Source organism: Propithecus coquereli, unplaced genomic scaffold (genome assembly GCF_000956105.1).
Source record: "Propithecus coquereli isolate 6110/MARCELLA unplaced genomic scaffold, Pcoq_1.0 Scaffold68, whole genome shotgun sequence".
Lineage (NCBI taxonomy): Eukaryota > Metazoa > Chordata > Mammalia > Primates > Indriidae > Propithecus > Propithecus coquereli.
In genome coordinates, this window is record NW_012152840.1 from 2,321,514 (window position 1) to 2,329,543 (window position 8,030).

An 8,030-nucleotide genomic window follows, 5' to 3' on the forward strand; every position below is an offset into this window, starting at 1 on the left:
GTTGTCTTTGGAGTCTTCATAAATTCTTTGCCTAGATCAATGTCTATAAGAGTTTTTCCAACATTTTCTTCTAGAATTCTTATAGCTTCATGCCTTAGGTTTAAGTCTGTTATCCACTGTGAGTTGATTTTTATGAGAGGTGAGAGGTATAGATCCTGTTTCAATCTTCTGCATGTGGCTGTCCAATTTTCCCAGCACCATTTATTGAATAAGGGTTCTTTTCCCCAGTGTATGTTTTTGTTTGCTTTGTCAGAGATTAGATGGCTATGTGAGGATGATTTCTTCTCTGGATTCTACATCTTGTTCCAAAGGTCTATGTCTCTGTTCTTGTGCCAGTACCATGATGTTTTAGTTCCTATAGCCTTGTATTATAGCTTGAAGTCTGGTAAATTAATGCCTCCCAATTTGTTATTTTTGTTTAAGATTGCTTTTGCTATTTGGGGTCTTATCTGGTTCCATACAAAGTGTAGAATTATTTTTAAAAACTGAATTCAGGTGCTTATCAAAAAAATAATCCATCACAACCAAGTGGGCTTCATCCCAGAGAAGCAGGGATGGTTCAACATACACAAATCCATAAATGTAGTTGAACACATAAATAGAAGTAAAAGTAAAGACCATATAATCTTCTCAATAGATGCCATAAAAGCATTTGACAAAATTCAGCACCCTTTTATGGTAAGAATGCTTAACAAAATAGGCATAGGTGGGATTTACTTAAAAATGATAAAATCCATATATGACGAACCTACAGCCAGCATCATCCTGAACAGGGAAAAATTAAAAGCATTCCTGCTTAGAACTGGAACCTGATAAGTTTGCCCTCTATCGCTACTTCTATTCAACATAGTGCTGGACGTCCTATCCAGAGCAATCAGACAAGAGTAGGAAATCAAAGGCATCCAAATATGGACATAAGAGGTCAAACTATCACTCTTTCTGATGATATGATCTTATATCTAGAAAACCCCAAAGATTGTGCCATGAGACTACTGGAATTGATAAACAAATTCAGCAAAGTCTCAGGTTACAAAATCCATGTACAGAAATCAGTAGCATTCCCATACGCCAACAACAGTTAAACTGAGAGGCAAATCAAAGACTCAATATCCTTCACTATAGCAACACAGAAAATAAAATACCTAGGAATATGTTTAACTAAGAAAGTGAAAGACATCTACAGGGAGAACTACAAAACACTGAGCCCAGGACATAAACAGGTTGAAAGGCATACCATGCTTATGTGTCAGCAGAATCAACATTGTTAAAAAGTCTAAACTACACAAAGTGATCTACAGATTCAATGCAATCCCTATTAAAATATCAACATCATTTTTCACAGACCTAGAAAAAATAATTCTTTTTCTTTTTATTAGTACTACTGTCTCCATATTCAAGACTCTCGTCAATTGAAAGCTTCAGTTACAAGAGCCTTCTACTTGACTTTTCTGTCTCTTTGTTCACCCATCTTATCAATTTCTGTCTGCCATCATCATAATTATAATACTTTCCATAAATGCCTAGAAGAGTTTTCTGTTGTCTTCTATTTTAAAACTTTGGGATCTGGTAAGGTTATCTCTAAAAACTTGGACTTAAATTTTTAGAAATATACCAAATTAAACCACAACATCAATAGAATATAGGTAAATTGTGTCAGCTAAAATAAATGTCTCTGGTAACCTATTTGAATATGCTCATGTATCTAAGCAAAGAGTGAGCCTCTCAGAAAGAGGGATTTTTCATTCTTAGATGTGTAGGAAAGAGGTGAGTGTCAAATGTACATGTTGGAAATATCTATCCAAGGACAGTCCAAAGAAAGGGAAATTGGTCATCCCGTCTGTAATATTCCCATTCCTAATGGCAGAGATAGTGATGGGGGAAGATGATGTAGGCATAGATTTTAGATCTCTTTGTCAATATCATCCTTATTGTGAGATGGAAACATCCACCTGGCTTAATCTGAAGCCAGAAAACAATAGATCTGCTTAATTTTACTTGCTCATATTCGTGCTCACCAAGCAAATGTGTTTATTAAAGGTGTCCAAGAACATCATACTAACATTAACTGTCCCTGTAACAAAGGTTGATCCTGGAAATTCAGTAAAATTATATCTGATCATTATTTAGCCTAGTGTTTTACTCATTTTTGCTTGATTGCCTTCCTAAAATCAACCCAAATTTATGCAGGCATCTATGTATTCTCTTCCTTGTGGTCAAAGGTTTCTTTGGGTTTGGAAGCAGCCTCCAAACAGTAGGTGAATCAATCCTGATTCATCTATACTGACCACTGAGTCCCATACTGCATATTAGTGACTTGTCTAGAAGAGAAACAGTCCTGGCCTGTGAGATGTAAAAGTGTCCTGCTGGTGGGCCTCAAGAAAGATTCCTATTCCCTACATCATTTACAAAGGGAAGCATGCCTTCTCCGTCTTAAAGATCCTGTCTTCTGCATAATGCTTTGGATTGCTGTAATGACCCCGAGGGAAGTTAGCTCAGGACAAGGCAGAGAGAAAGAGAGAGAGAGAGAGAGAGAGAGAGGGAGAATGAAGGAAAGAGAGAGAGACTGCAGCCTTGAGGACAGTGTGATCACCTGAATTAGTTAGCTCTGGAGTTGCTCTATCTCTATGCTAAAACACATAACATGAATTTAAGATTTAGGTTTTCTGTTACTTGAACTATCTCATAATTTAAGGCAGTATATAATGTAGTATTGAAGTTAAAAGCATAGGCATTGGAGCCACTTCTGTCATTGGGAATCCCACCTTTGCCAATTCTTCAATGCATGAATGTGGGGAATTTAATATTGTTGTGCCTTTGTTACCTTACATTAGTTTACAGACTAAAAGAATTAATATAAAGCAAAGAACTAAGAATTTTCACAAATTATAAATTTTCAGTGAATATTAGGAGAAACAATTACAGCAGAAAGCAATGTGACTGATATACTTCCAAGCAGTCATTAGGAAGGCTATAGGAAGAAAATACAAGGCTCCTGCCAAAACAGATATTCTAATTCTTCTACGTATTTCTTATTTAAACGAATAAGTTGGCATTTTGAGGTCTATCTCCGTTTTATGTATATTAAAGTTAACATGAGTCACTCTCATGATAATCCCTTGGCACTGGCAATAATGAATTTTTGAACCTTAAAAGTGGTGGACTAGATGATCCAACAAAGCTGCAATTACATTAGTTGTTTCCAAATCCCTCTCTGTGGACCTATGCAGCCTGTGATGAGGTGTTCACCAGCCTCCAGTAAAATGAGAACATAAAGAATCGGTTTTTTTATAAGCCAAATTTCTAATTTAGAAGAATGTCCTTTATTTTGAGATCATATGCATGCTATATTTTTGGTTTCCAGATTAATTTTATTAAATTTGCTTTCTTTTATTAAAATGTGAAATCCAGAGTTTTTGCATGGCCCTTCTCGGCCAATCACTATTCAGTGTGTTTCCTGAGCTCCATTCAGACAAGATTCCTCACTTTCCCCTGACCTACTTGATCAGAACCTCCACATCCTATCAATGCCCCACCTCTCAAGTATTTCTTGGAGGTCCCAAGGTGTCTCTAATGATGCCATCACCATTGAATCTTTGGTACTACACACCAAACTTAAGAAGTACTGTCCAAGCTCCAACCCTGCTACATGGAGGGGGCTTCTCCCATCCGCTATTGCAGATGCTGCAATTTTCTGCTGGCCCTTCTTTGGAGTCCACCTCGCAGTGGATATCAAATTTGGAAAATTGCTCTCTGCTTAGTATGTTTTTTTTTCTTTTTTCTGAGATAGCCCAAAGCTCCATTATTTTGGGCCCACATTTTTCATTTGGGTTCAGATACCAGCCTTTGTAACAGACTCACATGTCTACTCTCCTCTTGTTACTGAAATGAATCACAGGGTGAAGTTCCTCAGGCATGGCATGCCCTCCCCCAGAGTAAATCCATTCCAGGAACTTATTGAGGATCTCATGTTAGAAGGCTTTAGTTAAGTCACCCACCAGTACTACCCCCCAGTGTGTCTGAACTATAGCTATAGATGGAATATGAATTTTTATCCAGAGGATACAAATATATTTCCATCAGGTCTGTTTCATTAGCTTGACAAATATAGCTGAAGCCCAACAGTTTGTAGTAGCAGCTCACGGGTAACTCAAGCTGAATCATTGCTATCATTATTTAGGAAGTTTGGGATATGGAAATAGTTCCTAAAGATCAAGCCTCCAGTTCGTTTCAATTATTCTTTGGAAAATTATTTAGTCTCTCTAGACCTCTACGACTTTATATGTAAAATATGAATAATAATAGCACTTACCTCCTATGTAAATGGAGTTTGTGTATTAGAAGGGTACATAATGGTGAATATATAATAAATCCTACATACATGTCAGATATTATGATTATGATTATTAACTCTGTCACACTGCTTCCTAAAGTAGAAGCATATAGATATGTCTAATTGACTTGAGCTAGTGTATTCTGACATCACTTCTTTTAAAGACACACATAATGCCTTAAAAGAAAAAGTCTTACAATTAGTTATGCTACATTACTACATTTAAACTCCACTCTGAGGAGTTTCCAGACTTTAACAGGGGAAATCTTGTAATATAATACATATATAACTCAATGAATTAATTATAATAAGATCCTATATTACTACATGCATAAAATTGGTAACAGCATTCCATCGCAAGATGGGCTATATAAGCTAATAGAATGGAAAATTTTCTTAATACTACAGATTATCCTTATCCTGGCTTATTTACCCAGCAAGTGGCAGGGAAGTTCAAATGACTGCTGACATTGTAGCTTTAGTTCAAGTCACGCCTCAACCTCACAGAGGCACAACTGACAATTCCAGATGTCCATTAGTCATGGAACCATAGAGACAGACCCCACTGATCAGTTTGTAAGCTGTGGGCAGATCATGAAATTGTCTTGCCACCATACCGATAAACAAAACATATGTGCTATTAGTTTTGAGCTGAAGACAGACTTTGAATGTTAACTTAAAAATCAAACAAGAAGCATACAAGAAACAATAACATTTTAAAAAGAGAGAGAGAAGAAAATGCAAAGTTGGAGGATATAAACAAAGGTAGGCTGTAACGTAGAAGGGAGCCCGATTTTTGTGGTAATATTATTGTCTTTGATTATTGCATGGGGCAGACTCATGCTGCCTGAAATTATGTCTAGCATTTTACACCAGCAGATTGGACTAGACAGAGGCTTGGAAACTTGTGGATTTGTGGCTCTTCAGATGTCCTTCTATATTGGAATGTGTTTGTGTTTGCTTTTATTTGTTTTTAATAAAAAACTTGAAGAGGTTTCTGCCTTGGTAGATTTTCTTTGGAATCCCAGAAAGGGCTCTTGAGGGCTCTGTGGCTCTTTTGTGATGATAAACCAAAGTTTTAAGCTTGTCCCAGTTAAAATTCCAGACACTAAAAAAGCCAACTTTAATTATTATTATTGTTTTCTACAGAACTGAGCCCCTTTCTGATTGTTCAGGTTTATGCTGATAGTCTTCTAAACATATTGCTTTTTATTTTGGCTAAGCTAGGACTACAAACAAAGAAGGGAAACTTCACAATAAGGTTTCAGAGGTGCCAAGTTTTTGAGTCTCCTTGGAAGGTACCTGTGCTGTGGGGGATGTTATTGGGAGGAAAACATTAATAAAAACAGGTTTTGTGGTGAAGAACAAATTTTACAAACCGGTAGAAGAGATTATTACCTGGGGAAAGATAGCAGATGAGATAAGGATGATCTCTGTGAAAGAAAAAATTTATTGCAATATCTGAATCTCCAACTGAGACTTTAATTGATAATCTTAGAATCTTAGAGTTATAAGGAAACTTACAGATTTGCAAATCTAACCTCAATTTTCTGCAAGAACTAGCTGTACCAGCTCCAAAACAGATTACTCAATTTCTACTTAAGCATGCACCCTACCAGATAGTTCACTATCATACAAGACAGCCCTTTCCAATTGAGAACAACTCTGACAGGAAGTTCAGCCTCACACTGGGCCAAAAGTTATTTCTTTTTAACTTTGACCTACTAAGCATAGTTGTCCTCTGAAGTTACTCCTTTTATGTAATACCTGTCAATTATTGAATGTAGTTCTTATTCTGCCCAATTCCCTAAATTCTTTTCTTGTCAAGAGTCCTCCTACAACCATTTCTCTCCTTTAAATTAAATTAAGTCAAATTAATGTTAATCGAATATGACCATGAGCCATACTCTGTGGTAGGATCTCAGAATACAAAAGTGATCTGTTGTAGTCTTAAGATCACAATTGCAACAGGGAGACTGAGTGACGTACAATCTTATCACTGCTATACCTCCTAATGAATATGAAGTAGAGGCTTGCACAGACTGGACGGTGGCCGGAGAGTGATTAGATCTGGCTAGAGAAGCTGGAAAATCAATGTCTAAACAATAGCATTTTTCTAAATAAAAAATTAAGGAAAGGCATCTCAGGTAAATCAAAATACAGGTGTAAGGCATAGCTGCATGAAAACCAGGTTGTGTTAGGAGAAAGGAGCACATACAGAGTATTGTGAAGTTTTTGATATGAAACTTGAGTGAGTCCTCCATGCACGCAAGATGCCAGAAGGAAAGAAGTCAAGAGGAAGACAGGGGTCTCAGCTGTCATGAAGAAGCAGGAGGCCAAGAAGTTGGTGAATCCCCTGTTTGAGAGAAGGCCTAAGAACTTTGGCTTTGGACAGGACATCTGGCCCAAAAGGGACCTCACTGGCTTGTCAAATAGTCCTGCTATATCCAGTTCCAGCAGCAAAGAGCTATTTTTTATTAGCATCTGAAAGTGTCCCCTGTAATTAACCAGTTTACCCAGTGTTGGGACCACACCAAACAGCTACACAGCTGCTTAAGCTGTCCCATCGGTACAGACCAGAGACAACGCAAGAGAAAAAGCTCAGGCTGAGAAGAAAGCTGCCGGCACTAAGAGACCACCTGTCCTTGGAGCAGGTGTTAATATTGTCACCACCCTGGTGGAAAAGAAGGTTCAGCTGGTGGTGATCACACATGGCGTGGATCCCATGAAGCTGGTTGTCTTCCTGCCTCCCCTGTGTCAGAAGATGGGGGTCCCTTGCTGCATTATTAAGAGGAAGGCCAGATTGGGGTGCCTAGTCCTCAGAAAGACCTGAACCACCACAGCCTTCATACAGATTAACTCAGAAGACAAAGAAGCTCTGGCTAAGCTGGTGGAAGCTATCAGGTCCAATTACAATGCCAGATACGACGAGATCCACCATCACTGTGGAGGAAATGTTCTGGGTCAAAAATATGTGGCTCACATTGCCAAGCTGGAAAAGACAAAGACTAAAGAACTTACCACTAAACTGGGTTAAATGTGCACTGTTGAGTTTTCTGTACATAAAAATCATAACAATTCTCCTTACAAAATCCTAGAAGCTTGAATAGATCCAGAGATTTTTATTAGCATAAATCAACTAAGGGCTATTTTCCAATCTTCTAACTTATCCTGAATTTCCATCTCCTCTTAAAAATGTTTATTCTTCCTTCCCTAGTTTAAGAGTAATTCTACTTTATAGGAAAGACAGTGAAATAGGAATTGAGAATTTTGGTTTTCTCACAGTATTCTTAAACACCACACCCTCCTACCCCAATTAATTGGTCTCTTCCTCTCTTTAAAATACTTCCATTCTTCAGATCCTTAGCTCATCACAGGCTTTGTTCTTACCAACACTATTCTATTCCTACTCTTTCACTTTCTGTGATTGTTTACCCTTTCAGTGCCTTTTATGTTTATCCATGCAAAATATTCCTTGAGAGAGTTATCAGTGCTTTTAAGTTAATTATAGTATTTAATTATTTATAATTATAGATCATTGTTCCAAGAGCTTTAGATACATTATTCCATTCAATCTTTACAATAGCCCTATAATGATTATTACCATTAATATTATTCACAATTTACAGATTAAGAAAGAGATTCCAAGAAGACACACGATTTAACCACAAAATTTCATTCCAGTGCTGGCTTTTTTGTC

The 8,030-nt window shown here is 37.3% G+C and overlaps 1 pseudogene; it reads left to right on the top strand.

The window, feature by feature from the left end:
• The first annotated feature begins 6,603 nt into the window (after positions 1-6,603).
• On the top strand, positions 6,604-7,394 carry LOC105823583 (annotated as a pseudogene).
• The last annotated feature ends 636 nt before the right edge of the window (positions 7,395-8,030 follow it).